At 34.8% G+C, this 21,355-nt stretch overlaps 1 long non-coding RNA gene across 1 annotated transcript in view; it reads right to left on the minus strand.

Moving 5' to 3' along the window:
- LOC140695708 (uncharacterized) overlaps positions 1–21,355 on the minus strand; it is a 137,187-nt gene that overhangs the window by 82,461 nt on the left and 33,371 nt on the right. Inside the window, exon 3 of the long non-coding RNA XR_012071539.1 lies at positions 9,732–9,772. This is a non-coding gene — a long non-coding RNA (uncharacterized lncRNA). The remainder of the gene's footprint in view (positions 1–9,731; positions 9,773–21,355) is intronic.

Consider the following 21,355-nt stretch of genomic DNA (forward strand, 5'->3'; position numbering starts at 1 on the left):
TGCTTTATTTTGTTTTATAACTGAAGCCTTGAACTAGACTCTCCTAATTACAGATTTTATGCTTTCAAAGGATCAAAAAGACTCAGAAACATTAGCATGAGTACAACTGAAGGCAGGGATCAAATGCAAATTATGTTTGTATCTTCTGTATCCATCACAGTATTTAGCTCATGTTAGGTACGTGCTGTTTGCTGAATTTATTTTAAAGAAAAGATTTAAACTCTGAAATTGCAAAGTGGTAGAGCTTTTAAATGTTCATCCATCTAACAAAAATACATATATCAGAGTTTTGCTAGAGTTCTTAAAAATCTTCAATCAGGGTCTAGAATCCCTTATGTAAAAGTTCCTGGGTTTGATAATTCAACGTTTTTTATATTTTAGAAAGGTGATTTTTGCATTTACTGTATATTAAGGATCATCTGCAGAGGTACCTCAAGTAGAACCCTATGATCAAATAAATAACTTCTGTAGCAAAAAAAAAGTTCATATTAGGTAGAATAAATTGCTTCACATCAGGTTAGGTTTTGCTGCCAATTGAGTTTGAGACATAGTTAACAAAAACAAAATTTTTTTCAGAGCTTTTGGTTTTGGAATTGCAGATAAAGGATGGTGTACCTACATTATATTAAAAGTGCAGAGAACTGGAGAGAGGTGAGCAGAATACAAAAATATGTTTGAAAAGATCTATTTGTATTTCACAAAAATATACTGTAATTCAACAAGCCCTGAGGATATTCATGTGTTTAGCTGATGCAGTCACACATTTGCCATTTCCTCTTGAGGCACTGCAAAATTGTAAAGATGATTGGTTGGGTGGACTTAATGGGGCAACGTGTGTCAGGAAATGGATTTTTTTTTTTTAATAATAAGTTGACAACCTAGAAGGTAACAGACCTAGGGCCTTGACTTCTTCAGAGACAGGCACTTAGCAACAGAATCTACAGAAATAAAAAAAGTGGATAGATAATTTACAAAAGCAGTTTAGAAACTGATGAGCCACCTTTAAAATGCTAGAGCCACTCTTGGTGGTTTGAGCTATCATTTTGCCCATGTGTGAGGTCACGTGGGAGCAAGTTCAAATACAAAGAGGAAGATTCCTTCAAGAGGAAGAGAAGAAACATTTCTAAGTAAACAGACAAATGAACAAGCTTTAAAAAACTGAGTAAATGTGGTTGACACATAAACCTGTTTAACAACAGAGAGAACTTTGTTAAACACATACACATAGTCAACATTTTTGACATACATCCATTTAGTGTTTTTCTGCGTGTAATTTTAAATTTTGCATCATGCTGTGGGTGTTGATATAAGTAGATTCTCCATATTTTAAATTCAGTGGCAACAATGGAAGAATAATAATTGTGTTTAATATGGAAGGGATGCTAGCTGAAGTAGAATATTCATTTATACATAGAAAGACACAACATAATAAGTAGAAGACATTCTGAAAACAGCAATGGTTCCTTGAAGATTTGATCTCTTTCCAGTTAAGCAGTGTTATACTTGTTTAGCAAAAATAGGTAATATGCATGGAAATTATTTTTGGGTACTACAAGTTTTGTGATTGACCATACAGTGTAGTGTTCTTCACCTTAACCATTATTAAAGGAACTAGCTGTGAGTAGTGTTCTAGGGGCTTGAGATATTAAATTGGGTGACATCTTAGGCTGAGCATTTTTGCTAGTCATGACAATGAACGAGAACTATGGCCTGCAATAGGGAGTGACATGTATCTGAGCAGTGAAGCTCTGTGAAGAAGCCCTGGTTCATAGTCAAAGGGCAGTACTTGCCGGTTAGACAACCCTTGACAGTCACTGAGTTTTCTGAATCTTACTGCTCTTTTTTGCTAATGGCTAACTCACAGACTTGGGCACGAGAGCATTTTACAAACTGAGAAGAGCAGTGATGATAACAGAAGGCAGTGTTGGTCTTAAGTTGCTCTAATAGAATAGAACGCTGGTTTAGCCTCTCTCAGGCTTGCTCAAGTTTTGGTTTTCCATGCAACCAGCTTCTGATCTTAGGCAACTTACCTAACAATTGATAGCTTCTGTTTCTGAAGCTATAAAATAGAAAGAATACCAGTAATAGTGAGTATCTGCCTTTCATTAACAATGAAGCAATGCACACAAAATGCTCAACCCTGTGGCAGGCACAGACTGAGCTCTCACTGATACGACTTTTGAACATGATGGTGAGAAGGTGACGACTACAGTGGTGAAACCAGGTACCCTCTGCATCCTCAGAGCAATTCAGGCTGATCCTCTGGAGGAGAACTCTTTAGCAAGTAAATTAGGCTATGCAGGGAGAGAATCTCCTTGTTTAAAATCATTTATTCAATATTGTTTACTTTTCCTGAACTAGTTTTAAAATTCTCCATCTTTTCCCACTTTAACTAGTTTTTGTGCTTTGATTCATCATTTAATTACAAATAGCTATGCTTTATATGCTGTGAAGCTGATCTATATGTTTAAAAAATACCAAAATCTGTTTTCATATCTAAAATCATTCAGTAATGAGTAAAAACCGATCTTTAAGGCTTAAATACTATTTGCAAGACTCAGCCAGTTCTTAAGAGTGAATATGAAACAGTGATCATAACAACGTATTTTAGTGATAATCTTGAAGATTTTCAAGAAGACATAAAAAAGAGGCTTATACATGTTACCATTTTTCCAATAAAAGTAAAAAAATTGATATAATTTGAGTAGATTCACTAAGTTGCCTAAGTCTTTTACGTTGCACATATGTTTCTAAGCTTTTCAAGATATTTTTTGCATATGCTCTGAAGCACTTTGATATGCCTCTCATTCACTAAATGAAAGCAACTTTTCAGACAGATATTCCTGATTTTGCCACCTTGCTCGTAAAGGGGAAATTTTCAAAGCCACAAGTTACCCTTTTTCTTTGATTATAAAACAATATTTTATAGAGTAGAATGGTTTCACTATTCTAGTCATCTTCTGATTTATTTATAATCTGGTTGTTTATGACATCTTTTCGTAAGTTACCAGTTTTTATGTATTTTTTTCCTTTTCCATAAATGAACACATTGCTCCCAAATTAATGTAAAGTAGATAAGTGGCCTCTCATAAATCAGAGGTTTCACATAAAGAATATTTTATGAAAAGTCATAACTTCATTTAGCCTTATTTCAGAACAGCTGTCCAAGCCATAAGGTAGAAGAGTCATAAATACAAAGTGGAAAAATGTTGTTATAATCTTGATTAATAATGAATAAACTGACCATGCACCTAGGCTTAAAAATCTTGAACAAACTCAATCTCCTTTTCCATTCAGTCTCTTTTTCCATTTGAAGCTAATGGTAAATTGTGATCTCATTTCACAAGTGAACTTGATTAGGTTTTTAATATTACAAAAGAGCTATAAATTTATTTTACTGTAAAATAAGTTATTCTTTTTATTTAAATTTCTTATGCTAGAGTGACACTGTGTAGAAAATTACATTCAAAGATCTTAATAAGAGTCCTTTACTGTTCTTAACGCTATGAAACCATTTAAATATCTAGAAATTAGTGTTTTGTAGAAAATATTATGTTCAGCAACAATCTAGTGTTTGTAAGTAAAATTTTTAGAGATATGTTTAATGGAAAACATATATGGAAAATTTATATATATAAATTTATATATGGTTGGATTGTTTAAGATATACTTCAGTATTATTATATTCTTTAACTTTCTTTTGAGAAGAACTGTAGTGTGGGTAAGGATTTGGGGATATATTTCCCTTCTTTCTGATCAGAGTAAAAAAATATAGCCCTTCATTTGGGGAAAAGCATCAAAGAGATGAAATGTTTAACAGACTGACCAGGTGGATATTCAATACCGGGTAGCTGTATTTCTGGAAAAAAGAGTTACCTTTTTCACAAAGGTTTGAGATGAAAAAGTTAAGTACTGCTAACAAAATTTCTGAGTACAGCTAATGAGGACAACCTCACACCCAGAGGAATCATAGCCAGTTTGGGGATTCCCAATCCGCTGTTGGTAGACCAAAGCTCCTACTGACTTTAAAGGAAAGAATACCTATGAGAATTACTACAGAAATGGGTAATACAGAAATTTCAGGACAGATTCCTTTACCTGAGTAAATAGAATTGGCAGCATTGATAAATGTAACGGATTGATGACTAGCAGATTTGAAGCCCCAGATTTACAGTTCACCCTAAAAGGAGGTCCATTTGTAAGGAATATTCTAAATGAAACTAGAAGATGGATCAAGGTCAATTTATAATGTCTGAATTCATAATTAACTGAATGATTGGCTGAATTATCACAATTTAAGATTAGTGAGAAAGGCATTGGATTTCACACAAGTGCATTCCTACTTGACATTATAACTGACTTTACCCATTAATCATTGCCATTTAAAGTTATCTTAATGGAAATACTTTTCTCATGTCAATAATTTTCACTGGTAATTTTGAGTGTAGCTTACAACAATATTTCTCAGATTGTTATACATGTTATATCTGTTTTAAAAATACAAGGGTGATTGTCAAAATACATATTGCTGAGTTCCAGCCCAGACATATTAAATAAAATCACAGAGTTGGTGCCCACAAATCTGAATTTTTTAGAGCTTTCTAGATTATTATTAAGTATACTAATATTTAAGAACCACTGGCTTCAATTATATATGTATACAATATGGCCACATAATTGAGAAAACCAGAATTAGTTTAACCAAATAACAGCTCCACATACCTTGACTAGGGGGATAATCCTCTTGTAAATTCAATATATAAATTGAAACCTGTGACCATAGGAACCACCATACTATGATTATCATAAATTAGGCTCTACATTAATATTTGTATTTGTGTATTTCGTAAGAAATTTAGAAGGCTATGACAAATTTTAAGGAACTGGTATACAACCAGACAGTCTCAAAGTACACAATAAATTTCTTCTGTGATTTAGCTCATTGTGTCAAAACAGAATGCTAACTAGTAAAAATTTCAAACAGGCATAATGTATAGTGCACCCCAATGAAATGTGAAGAATCTGGAGAAACATAGCTCCCAGACGAAAAAAAAAAAAAGGCTAATTCTCCATCAAAATGTAAAGTATAATTATAAATGAATTGGTAATACTGAATGTTTTTCAATTATTTTCACTGATTTTTATTTTAAAACCCATTTTGACAGGGAATTGCAGTAAGTCCTCTCTACATTTTTCTTGTAGTCACAAGGAAAATTCCAGTGCAGAGAACATTTTCATTAAGAGTGAAATACTTCTTGAGTGAAATGGAAATGCCTCTGTGGTGTCAGCAAAGTGTAGGAGACTTATTTTAAGTATAACTAAAACTAAGGTGAAAGGAGGTTAAATGCCTTTTCCCGGGGTCATCTATGAAGTCAAAAGCAGGCAGAATGAAAATAAAGAGCAAATGATAGATAATACTTATTAAATTCAGGAAATGGATCCAAACACATTGTGTTAACTAGTAGAATATCTGAATTATTGTCATCAGTTTGTGCAACTAAATGTGTGTGTGTGTGTGTGTGTGTGTGTGTGTAGACACGCACGCATGTCAATTCTCCACATTCACTGCTACAAGGATTTGTTTTATTTTTAGTTATACAATTTTTTGAGCAATAACTATGCTTAGTAAACCAGGAAGCAATCTGTTTACCATGGCATCAACTTCACTTGGATTTATAGGTTGAGAAGGGAGGTTGATTTTTCTACATTTTAACCTGGGCCCGGGTTAAAAGCTTCAGCGGCCTCGGACAAAAGACCGTAATAGTTCAGAAAGTTTTTACATTAGGAACTTTTTTTTCTTGGAAAAGAGAATCCACTTATACTTGGGAAACTCATCTGTTTTTTAAAAAAATCCAGTATGTTTAAACTCTAGGGGAAAAATAATAATGGCATTGTGATAGGTGCTTATTTTTAAACTGGTTGAAGGTTTAATGGTAATTTAAACCATGTGTTACATGCTTGCTCACACTCAGTTCATTAACGATTACTGAATACTGTGGAGGAGGAGGGTGATAAAGGCATGGACCCCACAAACAAAGGGCTTTTATTCCTTTCTTCCTTTGCTCCTTCCCTCCTTCCATTCCTCCCTTCCTTCCTTCTCAATCCCTTTCTTTTCTTTATCTGAGAGAATATTTTTACTGAGATTTCAAAAGGTAACAGAACTCTTTATTTACATACAATGAATTCTATACAGGAACCAGACAGAGATAAAAATATTACCAGTGGAACAGAGAATAACCTGAGGTTTTCCTTCTCTCCTCCATCCTATGTCACATCCTTGGGACTCAATGAAGGGAGAGGAGAAAGCTGACCACACAGTCTCCTTGCAGCTTCAAGGAGATTTCCAGGAAGCCTCACACCCTGCCTTGAACCTGGTGCAGAGGTCCTGGGACTTATTTGGTAACCTCTAATCCCGTCTTGGGCCCTGAGTCAGATATTCCTATCGTACTGACTCAGGAGGGAGAGAAGGAGCTCAATTTGTGAGCATCTCTGAAGGAAAGAGCCCCAGAATCCACACTGCACCATCCCTCCTCCTGCAGTCAGACTGAGGAGCGGATGAGAAAAAGAACAAAGCTTTTCTTAAAATTTTTGGGAGGCAGAAAGCAGTAGTTATTTTATGGCTCTCCATGCTGTTTGGTCATCCCAAGCCCCTCTACCTCTTCCTTTTGCATGGTATGTCTCTGATTCACTGTCTCGTTACCCTAATGTAATTTAAAGTAAATTAAACAATTTTACCAAATACAGTATTAGAATAATTTACTACACCAGTGGTTTTCAGCCCTCTCTTAACATTACAATCACTTTGGTATCATTTTAGAAAAAAAAATGATTTTAGGGCCTCAATTCCTGAAAGGTTTACTTAATCAGTCTAGGGTAGGACCCATGCATCATATTTCTGTAAAGTTCCCCAGGTGATACAATCATGCAAACAGGTTTGATCACCATTGCTCTGAACTGGACGGAGATTGGGAGCAAAAAAAAATTAAGCAATACAACATGTAAAATGTGGCAATTGAACTTAACTTATTTTATTATGATTAGAATTATTTTGGAAGTCCTATCCTGCAATTACTTATAACATCTTGACTTAAAAGACTCACAAACAAAGACTCACATGAAAGTCCCTATTAAACTTTTCCCTGCTGTCCCCAAACACAGGCAAATTACAGAGGGATCAAATGGCCCACCTGGTCTACCCTGATCTGTTTGAGGATGTAGCTCTGGCACTGGTGTGTAGGACAGATTGAAGGAGGAGAGTGTGGAAAGAAGCAAGAGGCTGTTTCAGTAGTAGGCGAGAATGAAGATCTGAAGTATGGCAATTGGCAAAAGCCCTAGAAAGGAGATGCCAGATAGTGTTTTATGATAATTACTCAAGCTACTGCGAGTCTGAAAATACTTTTTCTCAGATAATTCTACAAAGTGAGAATTAATGAAGTCTTCATAAGTGAGCTTAGGTTAAAAAAAAACAAAACAAAGCAAAAAACAAAACATAACACAACAAAACAAATGCCTTCCTGAACTCCTAGAAAATTATAGACCTTACAAAACTTACTCCTTCATTCCCACATAGATTTGAAAAAGCTTTTGGATTCTTTTCCCATAGGATCCCTGGTGTGGCTGGAACAGCACTTTGTGATATTTGAGATTCGGGGAGCAGCACAAGGTCTCACGTGCCCTTGGGACATATCAAGTCTCCTCCAATGTCTCAGAGATACCAGCACCCAATAGGTTCCTGCTCCTGGGTTAGAGTGGGGAGTTGTGGGGACTGTTGTCCAAAATAGTACAAAAGCACTTGCTAAAGGTGTCACAATCGTGCAACTTCAGATGGTGGTTGCCAAGTGGAAATACAGGCCCAGAGATGCCAGATCTTCCTATTTTTCAACAGAAGCCACAAATGAGAATGTTTAAATGAAATGACTAATTTATAAAATTTTATGGAAAATACACACATACACATACACACAAAGAAATCTCTGAGGCAGACCTCGCCCAAAGGCTGTCAGGCCTTTGGATTAGAGACACAAGAAAGGCAAGGCTGTGGCTCGAGCCGACCATCACCTCTGCATGGCAGCTGTCTGCCTGCCCCGTTCTCAGATACCCTGTTTTGGCACAGTTTATATTGGCCTCCTCCATTTCGCACATTTCTCCTCTCTTAGCCCTCTTTATAGCCTCTTGCAAGCCCTTCTTTCACATGTAAATCAGCTGTTTCCATATAGGAAGGGAGGATCCTTGATGGCCACCACCTTCTTACCTTAGCACCTACAGGATGCTCTGCACTTGGAGACCCTAAGTAAGTCCATGTCGCATATACGTGACCATCTTTAATTTATCCATCACCATGATCGATATTGGGCTATTACTGTTCTTATTTTACAAATGGAGAAGCTGAACCTTAGGCAATATATAATACATAATAAAGACAATACATGGTAAAGCTGAGATGCTTGACTCCAGCAGCTGTGCTCTAAGCCAGTATAGAGTGCATTCTACCTAACATCTTTCCCAGATCATTAATTCTTCTGTATCTAATATAATGAAAAAAACTAAAACATCAGGCGAAATGCAGTACAGTGAATTTGTTACCTGATTTCTGGTCGCCATGTGCTATAATTGAATGAAAAATGTAGGTTAAAACATTTACATAGTCATTTTATTTGTCACAACAATCTGTTATTATTATCTCTCTTTATGATAAGTAAACCAATCCCTTAGAGTTCACATTTCCAACACCAATATCTAAGTATGTTAGGATTTGAAGGCTGATATTTGATCCAAAGCCTAATTATCCAATGCTCTTTACCTACTTTTTACTTACTCACTCACTCTTTACCTTTATCAAGGGACTATGTGGCAATATGACTTTTTTTTTGGCTCCAGAAGGTTCCCTGTCCCTTCACCTCAAAAGACTGATACAAAATCTATAGGAAATCCTATTAATACTCCTGACAATTCTGAGATACTCCAAATTTTATAAGTTTAAATGATGTTAATATAACTGAAAAGCAATGTCCAAAAGCATGTTTCCTTTCAGTAAGCAATTTTCTGCTAAGATGTTATTGATTGCTAAGCACAGTACTCCTGCTTTGTTGCCTTTAGGTACAAAATTCTGAACTCAAGAAAGAGGATGACTTTGTAGCTATTTTTATAAATTTTACATTTTGAATAAAAGTTAGAGGACAATTACTAGAAAGATATGTTGAAAAACATTTTACTTAATATGCAAGAAAAAGAAAATACAAAATTCATTATGATGTAACTAGACAACAATATTCTGTTCCTGGATTTTCTATTTCATGTCTAAAACTTTTAAAAATTTAGGAAGAAACATTGAATAGTTTCCAATCAATAATATATCATTATAATATCTGACTTATTGTCACCAACATTTGCTTTTATTTTGAATTTATAGTCTTTTTTGCTCTCTCTTAAGAAAGCATTTGTCTTCTCCAGCCAACTACAATAATATCATAAAATACAGATCTTTCAAGTCCTAGAACTTCTTTTCCAGAATTTCCACAAATTTTGTTTCAATGACAGAAATCTTGAAGGTAGAAATCAAAGTATTATTTGAGTCCCAGAAATGTTATGCTATTAATTTCACTCTAAAATGCTGGGTAATTTTATTAATGCATATTTTCTATGTTCTCTAGTGTGTTTTCTACATAAATAATGTATTTGTATGAATGTCCAAGTGGATTTCCAATTTAAGAAAATGAAAAAAGATTGCTTACGAAGTGTTCAGTCTTGGTCCTTCTGATTCCTCTGTCTTGATCTGTAAAAGAAACAATGTCAACAAATAGGTAATTTGAATCACAATCTTCTGAAAAATTTTGGAAAGGTCTCAAACACACACACACACACGCACATGCACACAAGCATGCGCGCACACACACAGAGAACAGGTACTGGAGTCCCATAAAAGAAAAAAAAATAAAGATATAAACTGGAAGAAAAAGACACTTAGATTTATAGTTGTTTCTTGGCAAAAAAATACTGGCAAGAAAAAATTTTAAGACTTTAAATGATGTTAATGTAACTAAAAAGCAATGTCCAAATGTGTTTTTTTAGCAAGCAATTTTCTGTTAAGATGTTATGGATAAAGTTAAGTACCAAAGCAGCCATTTACTGACAGTTTATTTGAATTAGTTAAAAGAATATATATTCTGTGACTTAAAATAATCTACTTTTTAAAGTCAAAGAAGGCAAAGATGGAGTACCTAAGAATTGTCAACTCTTAACCATAATATATTTAGATTTAAAAACTGAATAATAACCAATCATTAGGCCTGAAGCTTTACTCCAACAAAGAAAAAAATATAAATGAAAAGCTATAAAAGATTAGGAAGTTTCCTTTTGTTAGAGGGTGCTGTGACCACTGGTCTTGTGGCCACCTATTCTGAATGCTGTGCTCGGTGGTAGTGGATCTAGAACATTGGTGTAACCATGACTAGGCTGTTGTTACCTAGCAGTGCAGGAGTTTAAGGGCAAAGCTATACTGAAGTTAACTTGATCTCAAAGATTATGCTATCAGAGATGAGATGAAAAGCTCAAATCTCCTTATTGTCGTATTAGTTCTGTGCTACACAGAGATATCTACATAGATACTTGAGGAATGCATTTTTGAGAGGTGAGGAAAAGATGTTAAGATTAATTGGAAGAAAAATAAAGATAGTCAATTCAAGGAAGTTCTTAATAAGAAATTGCAGAAAGGAAGAAAGGAAGGATGAAAGGAAGAAAGGGAAAGAAAGAGAGTGGACGGAAGGAAGGAAGGAAGGAAGGAAGGTATCAGGGCTATATAACATTATGCACTGTTGCAGTTAAAGAAATGGAGCCAAGAGCACAGCTGAGGTGGACTAAGAGCTAAGCTCTCCATGTAAAGCAATCTGTGAACATCTTTCGGATTGTCTTCATAAAGGACTTCCACTTACTGATAATTTATAGTAAGAAAACCCTTACGAAATGATGTAAATAGTAAAATAATCAACTATACTTTCAGTAACATTAAATTACATTTTAAAACATTTTAAGGTACGTAACCTTAGGCAAATTTTAAAACCAGTAGGATCTAACACATTTTATGCATCAGGGTATGGAAAGCAGGTATTGCACTACTTTGGTGAGTGAGGTGTTAAAATCTTAATATTAATGAACATTACCAGCTAACAAACTAATGAGAGAAAAGTATGTTTTCTGCTACTGCTTAGAGATAGCATTAGTCTCTAATGAATATATGAAGCTATTGAACACATGAAAATTAGTTTCTCAAAATAGCTGGTGTTTGTTTATCCATACCTGTTTGTATAAACATGGAATCGTTATAATTTTATAGCTTGGATCCAAATGGGGAAATAATGCCATGTAGTAGAATGGATATAGAACTGAATTTAGAAAACCCAAATTGTCCCCATATCTGCTATTTTCAATTGTGCACACACTGATGCTTCACTCAAGCTTTTTTGCATATCATTTCTTAATTTTTCAGATAAGAATACTAATATGTATCATATTTGGGCTTTTATGGTTGCTGAGATGGCATTCACTGATATTTTTCACTTAATTTGTTTGAAAATTAATTTTAAACTAAAAAGTAGTGTCTACTTCTTAGCTATTACATTTTAGATTTACAGCTTAAATTATTTTATCTCAACTTTTCTTGAAATATGTTTGCTAGCTCCTGTATTATTAATTATTCTATGATTGATAATATTGTAGATGGAACAGTATTTTTTGATGTATAGAGAACTCAAGAAATTTGTTCTATATTACTACAGGGAAACATTTAAGATTTGGTGTATGCACATGTGTGTATATATACAGACAGTATGTTGAGGCATAACATAGCTCTAAGAATTAATGTTGACATCTCAACCAAGCAGGCCAGCACAACTCACTGACCTATTTTGATTTATGTTCATAGGTAGAAATTACAACAAAACAACAGAAAGATCTTCTCTAAACCTCAGCTTATGTGTAGCTTAGTGAGAGATATATCAGTACTAAGAAGACTGTCCCTTTGATTCTATTAATATTAACTTGTATTTTCCTCTTGACTAAAATAACTCCAAAAAAACATCTGAACAGATGAAGAAAACTGAACATACCATGAGGGGGAAAATAAAAGGGTCTCCTGGGAGCTGGAACCAAGGCGGCATGGAAGAAACACGGAGTCACCCACTAGCACAGACTAAGAGCACATCTTGTTTTCACAGGACACAGTCTGCAGGTCAGCAAGAATAAGCTTGGTCTTGGGATCCCCCTTCAAAAGGCCTGTGGAGGCGTCTGCAGAACAACTAGCTGTTAGATGAGCAGCAGCAAGAAGCTGTACCGGAGGCCCAGCAGAGGGGGTGCAGTCAAGGCCAATGCCCTTCCTATCTAGCCTCTGGAGCAGACATTTGAAATCTCAATGCTTTTCCTCTATATCCCCCAATCCAGACAATTCATGTCATGAATTAAATTTATTACCAATTCATTCCCAGTGACTACAAATACGAACTTAAATAGAAAGTGAATCTCAACTGCATATATTTTTCAGCAAATTAGAATCATTCCCCACATCTCCTAGCCCTTTCACCTAATTCGAAGTAACCCTCTCTGCTGAGGTTCCTGACATTAGAGGTTTGCACGTGTTTGATGTGTCCTCAGAGGATTCAGTTTTCTGCTTGCTCCTCTCTGGAGCTGCTGTGTCCTCAGCGGCCTTTTACCTGCTGCTGTAACCTCTGCTTCAAGCCTCAGTCCACCTTCCTAATGCAGGTGATAACCCACTATCAGCCTGCATGTTGCGAGTTTCTCCTTGGTAGAAATAGTAACTTTGAAACTTTCTTAAAAGAGAGGAAACTTAAAAAAAAAAAAACCAACAGCTATTCTAACTTTATTAAATCCATGACTCACAGGTACTTTGGAGTAAATCTCAAACTACTTAGTTTAACAAACAAGGCTCATTTTGCATTGGTTCCCGAAAACCTTGAGTCATATCTCATCTTCCTTCTGAAGCACAGCCTTTGTTTCAGTCCTACAAACTATCTGTCACTTTCCCTAGGTACTATGTCACTCATTTCCCTTGCCACATATTTCTTTCCTCTTTTGCCTGGAATGTTTCCCCACCCCATTCTTTGATTGTCTGTCACTCCCTCCCACACTCAATCTTTGATATCCTTAACAATTTTGTGTGTATATATTATATATATATATTTTATATATATGTATTTTATATATGTATACACACATACATATATATTTTTTTCCTTTCTGGAATTTTGTTTATAGTTGAATATTGGACCATCTGTATTAATTCTCTAGACATTTTTGCTTCATATTTTGCATTTCCTTTTTCTCTGTTGCCAGGGATGTTTCTTAGCTTTATCTTTCAGCTGGTCTATTGAATTGTTAATTTATTCTATCATGCTTTTGTATTTCCAAGAGGTTTTATTTTTCCCCCTCCTTTTAGAGAACTTTCTGTTCTAGTTACATGGATACAATGCATTCATTTTAATCTCTCTGAGGCTATTAATCATAATTATTGATTTTTCAAGTTTTCTTCTGCTCCCAATGTAATGTGCCTGCATGTTCCCAATTAAATTTTTAAGTTGGTTGTTTTCTTTGTGGGTTTTTTTTTGTTTGTTTCTTATTTTGGTTTTTAAATCGTATGCTTAGAGACTTAACTAATCTACTGTTATTTTTCTCCATTTGTTTATTTCATGCAGTATTTAAAACGGAATTATTAAGATACTGATGGGAGGATTTTTTTTGCATAGCTAGACTATCCCGCAGGTGACTTGACCGCTTCGTGGGAACACTGAAATGTCAGAAACTGTAGGATGTTTATTTGACACTGCTCAGTTTCCCTTGAGAGTGATCCTGCAAACTTTTGCCTGGGGAACAGAAGATTGGTTGCAGTAATTTGAGAGCTGAGTTGTGGGGAATCAGCTGAGTCTCACTATTCAATGAGGTTTCATCCTTCATTCCCTAAAGTAACACTATTGGGGAAAGTATATTATTTCAGATGATTTTTAAATTTGGAAAAATAAAGCGTATTTTTCTTTTCTCTCTCTATCTCATTTGGCCCCAGTCCAGCAAGAACATCTCTTCCTTAATGTCATGTCTGCAATACAGAAATTGATTAATACTGTTCTAAAACTGTTGTGGCCATTTCAGTATACTCGCCAATACGTGGTAATCCTGGAATTATTCATATTAATACTTTTTTTATATTTTAGATTATACATTTATTCGTTAGGTAGGATCACATATGTAATCTCAATGTCTTAAAAGGAGAAAAGGAGAAATTTGGGGGATTTACAAAGGAATAAAGTGGTTGGCAAACTTCCCACACACAAACAAGCATAAAACTGGACAAAAATTGTTACAACCATTTCATGGTTTGGAAGTTGACCAAAGGCTAACAGATTGAGAAGGGCTTGTTCATAAACTCCAGGTAAGAAAAGCAGGATCAGCAGTCATCCTGCATGGATCAGCTCTACTGCTCTGTGGAAAAGGAGGGTTTATCAAGGCAGGGATGACCATGAAAACCAGTGGATTTGCTTTCAGAGGGAACTGACCCACGATGGAGTGGAGGACAAACCTCTGCCTAGTAAAATTTGCATTAAGAGTAGCAAGTTTGGTAGAAAACAAATGGAGAGACCACAGCTCAACTAGTTTGAGGTTGCTATACCCTCTGACGCAAGTGGAGGAAAGATGGAAATTTAATGGGGGGATCCTGGAAATGAAGGATTCATATAAGGGCTAGATAAGGTCTCCATAATTCCCTGGCTGCCTGAGAACTATGCAAATGTGTGTTGGGGGACCAGAGAAGCCTGATACAAAGTAAAATCTGAAGCAGACATTAAAATTTCCCACACTTTGGATATGCTCCCCAACATATATACAGCTCAATCTCCAAGTACCTAGACCACCACTTACTGATGCTCCTAGGTCAGACTGCGGGTTTCACGTGAACCCATTCTAGTTTATGGACATCAGTGGGGAAAGGCTCTAAAACTTTAAATAAAATTGTAACTGAGCTGCTTTTAAATTAAGTCATTTGTGTGTTGATAAAAGTTTAATTTCTTACCCCTAAAAAAAGAGGGGAAGCATTCTGGGCTCTAGTGATTGAGCACAATCTTAGCCTGATCACTAACCTATGTTGTGAGGAAACTTTCTGGGTGTGATAAAAATATTCTGAAGCTGAACAACGGTGATTACTGCACAACACGATGAAGCAACTGAAAATCGTTGTGCTTTACAATAGTTACATTTTATATTATGTAAATTATATGTCAGTAAATCTGCTACAAAAAGGTTGCAAAATAAAATTTCCTTTTAATATTTTTACCAATAGAAATTTCACTTTAGCATTTTTAACTTTTATACTATTTCAGGGTGATTATTCCACCCAGAAATAATTTCTAAGCTTTTGTCCTCTGAGCATTTTTTCCTTCACTCAATTATCTTGCAGAAATCATAAATCTCCAAGGTAACAACTCTTTTTCTTAAGAGGAGTCTATAAAAACAAAGATTAATTTTCTCATGTTGGAGAAGAGTTATTAACTGTTAAAAGTGAAAAACTTTATCTTTTTTCCTTGTGATATGCTAATGTTTTTTCCTTCCTCAAGAAGCTACTGTGTGAGAGTTCCAAAATTTCTCAGCTACATTATGATACCTTAAAACTTTGGTTATAATCTGTTTACATCTACAGAGACATTGTTCCAGTCTGAACTAGACTCCAGGAGTCCTCAAGATAAAATTCATTCCTAATTTTACCATCCCAACTGAAGGATCTGGAAATTCTCTTTGGGGACCTAAGCCCCACTTCTCACTTTAGACTATTCTTTTCCAAGGAGCATGATTAAGAGTTCTGGAGAATTAGTTTGGAGGCTTGATTTCAGAAATAATGATAAAAACCATGCTGCAGACATGGTCTGACATCAGACAACTTTGTGATGAGGAAACTGGAATCATTGGAAAGGCTAATAAGTGAAAAAGTACCTAATTGGTTTAGAACTGCATAAGATTGATTGTTTTCCATGGAACACGGAAAGAGAAACACATTTTGATTTAGTCTGAAATTGAGTGGTGATAAAGTAGTTGGACAAGTCTTTCCAACTTGTTATTGGTATTCAGAAATGGTATGAGTTTTAAAGGATAAATTTTAAGATAGGAGACTAGAAGAGCATGTCTCACATAATGCCAAAAGTACAGTAGTGCATTGATTACTCAGGGAAAAGACAATGAGAACTCGGGTTTGAGCCTAGATTAGGTTTAGGGCTGGAGAGTGAAGTACCCCTGCCTTTATAAAATAGGAGGAAGGGCACAACCATTGGCACATTCCTTTATTATGAAAGGAAGGGATATGACAAATTAGGTTTGTAGATCTAGTGGGTGAAATTTTAAGAAACTCCAGTCAGATGGTTTCTATCAAATTATTACTAAAATTATTAAGCTCTTACAATGTAGTAGAGATAATGTTAAAACTGTTTCACATGTAAATAGTTACTTATTGGCAAAAAGCCAAAATGTATATTAGTATTTAATTTTATTCTATATCAGCTACTTGTTATTGTTGCTTTAAGCTGTTTCTTTTAATTTTCTTCTTTTTTTTCTTTTTGGCAATTGTTCCTGTCTTCTGTCACTTTCTTTTTTCTTTCGCATTCTGAAGTATCCTTTAAATGTTATTTAAATCTCTTAACTGATGAGGATTCTTCCAACTTCATATTCTAGAATGGGTCTGTTTTGGGACATGGGATTTCTCTTTTCAGGGCCAGTCCACATCTCTTTCCCACCCTCTCTGCCTAACCATTCAATTACCACATAGCAAAATTTATACTTTATAATTAATTATTTATATTCTGTATCTATTTTGATACAATTATATAATTTATATCCAATCATTTTTATTTGTCCATGGTACTTTGCAGGAAGCAAGCGGTTTTGCGCTTTGCCCTTCCAACTTGTTTCATTTGGCATCATTGCACTATGCTTTTTAAATGACACCTTTATGAATACCTGACTTATGTATGAAAGAACACCAAGAATGAAAGGTTTATTAGGAAGAAGGTAACAGTGCAAAATTCAGTGAAGGATATACCACTCGTGTGCACTTCACTGAATTTTAATAATATACTCAAATGTCAAAAAGTAGAAAAACCTTGGTATCATTAAGGCTCTGTTTCAATAGGCATGAATTCAATGGAAATGTATTTTAGTGTCACTTCCACTGTGATCATAATGGCTCACAGGAGAAAACAGAAATAGGATCATTATTCATATTTTATCTGCCAGGCTTTTTGAGGCAAATGATTTCAATGGAAATGTCTTACATGCTCAATTCTCTAATTTCTGTTGTTTGTAATGAAAGATTGAAAAAAAATCAAAAGCTGAATTTTAGCATTTTAGCATTTATGTGCCAGTGAGTTTTTCATGAACCCATATATTACATTACTGACACTTTCTAAAATGGGGAATAAAAGATGGAAGTGATAGATAAAAACTATGACCTTGAGACCAGTTACAGAAATAAGGACTATAATAGGTATTTTCTACTTTGTATACTATACACATATTTTTTATATTAGGCATTTTATTTCTCTCCCTTTTCCCTATTATTTTAAATAAAGTTGTCTGTGGTTAATTTGGTTTTCATGTTGCAGACTATCTAGACATGATTGTGACTGTAGGGGAATTAACATTTCTAGAGATGAATCATGGAGTCTTGGGCCAATCTGGGGAGAGTACATCATTGTATAAAGACTGGTTGCTTTTTGTAATTCAAAAGCATGATGTGGTGTTTACTGTTATTACAGAGACGATTAGATATGGGTAGAAGGATGTACGGGATTCCAAGTGTTAGAGAGTTTGGACTATACTGGAAAGCATCTGTTGCCTCTCATATCCAACCTTACTTTTCTATAACTTCCTCTCTCCCACCACATAGGATTTCTGCAGACTACATTTCCCGGATGCCTTTACCAGCTGATTCCGGCTCATTTCAGCTAATGGAAGGCAGGAAAAGAAGAAAAATGCCACTTTTTAATGATTGCTGCTTTCCCCTCTGGCAGGGTGCTAGTAAGACAGGGCAATGGCATTATTAATAGCAGTAGTAACAGAAACACTGGCGGTAGTAGTAATATTGACAGAACCATGGTGGCAGTTGAGAAAATAGGAGCATCCAGTGAATGTGAGCTCCAGGATTCTTTCTTGGCACCTAAGTCTACAAGAAAAGACTTAGTGGCACAGTGAGCATAGGCTTCAGGTAGCTCTGAAGTCTACTTTGTCCAAAATTATCATAGCTACTCATACTTTCTTTTAGTTTGTGTTATCATGGTATGTCTTTTTCCTTCCACTTACTTTTAAAGTACATGTGTCTTTATATAAGTGGGTTTCTTGCAGACAACGTATAGTTGGATCTCATGTTTTGATCCACTATGACAATCCCCACTTTAATTGGTACATTTAAATCACTGACATGCAAAGTTATTATTGATAATGATCATGCATAAATGAGAGTGTATCATAAAAAAGAGTATGATTAACCTCCTTGAGTTCCAAGTGAGGAATGAAGGGAGAAACAAATATCATTTTAGCTTAAGACCATTTGAAAATTAACATTAATTGAAACAAACAAACAAAAAACAATAGTCAACCTCATTATTACTAGCTCGATAGCCAACTTACATATATTACCCGTACAATCACATGTTATCGATATACCTACATATTTTTCATACACTTAATATTATCCATACACTCACATACAGGATGTTGTGCACACTCTTCATAAAAAGCATTGGATGTTATGTATAGTACTTCATTAACAGTTTTTTAGTGTGTGTGAGATCTAGGGTCATAAACTGAACACAAGTATGTTCTGCTTTCTTATTTAGCTCTGCAATGGAAATTAAAAAAACAATCTGTTAAGATTTAAATAAAACGTATCTTTTTCTGTTTTTATTGTTTGAAGTTATTTATCCTTTGAATGCTGCTACTCAATTTGACTTGTATTTTTATGGTTACCTCTTTTAGGTTACACAAACTACTTAGGCAGTTGTGATGTTGAAAGGGTAGCTGAATAAAAAATTTAAAAAATAACAAAAAAAGAAAGGGTAGCCAAATAAGCACTAAAAGCATAGCACTTGCTTTAACAAATCTAAAATATGACTCTAAATGATGCTCATCTGTATGTATCATCATTCTCTGCTCAATACAGTGGTCAGTAACCACAGCTCTGCAGCAGGTACTTATGTTTGCATTTGCAAAATACAACCAATTATGGTGCTTCACATTTGAACTTGGCCTTGGAATTTATTGCAACAGAGTTGTTTTAGAAAGGCTGAAAATACTTAGTAGAAAATACTTAAGTTCTCTAACCCCAATTACCAACATTTTTTTATTTTCAATGTGGCTTCATTTCCTGCCCTGTTTTTTTTTACCAAGTTGATTCTGAGCTAAAAGCTTATACACCACTCACTGGAGGCAAAAATAAATAACTACTTTAAAACTTATAGAAGGTTATGAGAGCTTTTTAAAAATCAGATTTGAAAACTTGAATGAAAGACATTTGTAAAAAGAGAAAGAAAAAATCAATCTCCACTAATCTTCCCAGGTGGGCATCAGTTGAGTCAAGGACTCAGTAGGAATTTACACTTTCTCACTTGCACAATGATAAATGTTTATATCAACACCACTGTAAACACTGTCCAGCAAGAATCAGAGAAAGGAAGCACCAAAGGACTAAAGGGGTTAGAAAACATTGCAAGACCCAGGTGCTGTTATTTCTTTTAATTTTCCACATCATTAACATCTCAGAAGGGAATATGCTGAGTGTGCAGAAGTTATACCCTTTATTATTAAATGCTTCACTGCAACTAGTTCCTTACTGTCCTCAGTGTGTGTGTGTGTGCATATGTGTGTGATATAAAATGTTTTACATATATCCATGTAGTTTCTAGTTCTGTCACTTATGAACCACAATGAAAAGAATAAAACTATTAGGTATGGAATGATTTATTGAACATTTGATGATTTTGTGAAATGCTTTAATTTAGTATAAAAAATAACTATATTCCAAGATAATTCCTAGCTAAAAATGTTTGCTATTAAACTTCCTATGATACACTGGAAAAGAAGGGAAAATAACCCAGAATATATGAGGAAATAATTTATTCTTGTCTCAGTTCTAGCATTGAACATTTGGGATTATGGGAAAGTCATTCAGATTTTCTTCTTCTTAGATTCACTGACAGTATGAGAAAGTATCATTTCCAAAGTCATGATTATTCCTTCGATATTTTCTTCTCAACTCATTATTTTATCACAATTTTTCAGTCTTGTGTTGTTTTGTAATGATCTACTATTTACTTTCTGCCTCACTGAGCAGAATGTGAATTCCTGGAGAGCATGGTCTTAACTTATTTATCTTTCTATCACACATATTACTGAATTCTAAGTTCTTTTGCAGCTTTAAAATTGCTTGAAATGTATTTTGTTGTTTTTCTTAAATATAAAATTTATACTTAAAGTTAAATTTAGAAATATTTAGCAAGTATATATATATATATATATATATATATTAGCATGACAGAGTATGACCACATGTCCTTTGAAATGATATCTTAAAAGGACTTTGCTCATGTTTGTAAATTTGTGCAAAGCTACCTTCTTTTACAGAAAATTATTGTTGTGCACATGTGTCTTTTTGTTGGTATTTCTCTTTAGAATGCTGGTCAAGTACACATTCTTAAATCATGGTCAGCAAAAAATAAATTACTTAATATTTGAATAATTAATCATTTAATATTTAGTCAAGAGTTTAAGCTGTTAACATTGGAACAACTGAGTATGTATGTATATTTATACATACACACATATATATAAAATGTTATAATTACTAAATATGAAAGGTATAACAGAAATTTTATAACATGCAGCATTAAAAATCGTTATTTGCTAAAGCAAGTTATGCGGTTTACATTTTGAAGTTATGATCATTTTTCCTCCTGTGCATTGTACTGTACAATGTACTGATTCTCATCAGTACATTTAAAAAAATCAGTGTCTTCTTTCTGTTCTTCATCCGTCTCTTTCTGTCTCTCTGTCTCCTGTTTCTTTTAGAATGGTAGAGCTAGCATAATTCAGTTTGAATAGTGGGCTATATTGGCTTGAGATTTAGAGACTGTATGCAGCCCAGCATGGGGGTGTTAGAGCTTGAGTGTGGTCAGGAAGCTAATCACGCTGAAAGGCAGCCAACACAGGGTACGAGAGCCAGGGCTGAAAGGATGTCCCTGTAGAAATACAGCCCAGTGACGACGGCAGAGCTCAAGCAGGTTGAGGAGGATGTCTGTGGTGGGGCATACCTGGCATGTGG

The sequence above is a fragment of the Vicugna pacos genome, chromosome 1 (assembly GCF_048564905.1).
Source record: "Vicugna pacos chromosome 1, VicPac4, whole genome shotgun sequence".
Lineage (NCBI taxonomy): Eukaryota > Metazoa > Chordata > Mammalia > Artiodactyla > Camelidae > Vicugna > Vicugna pacos.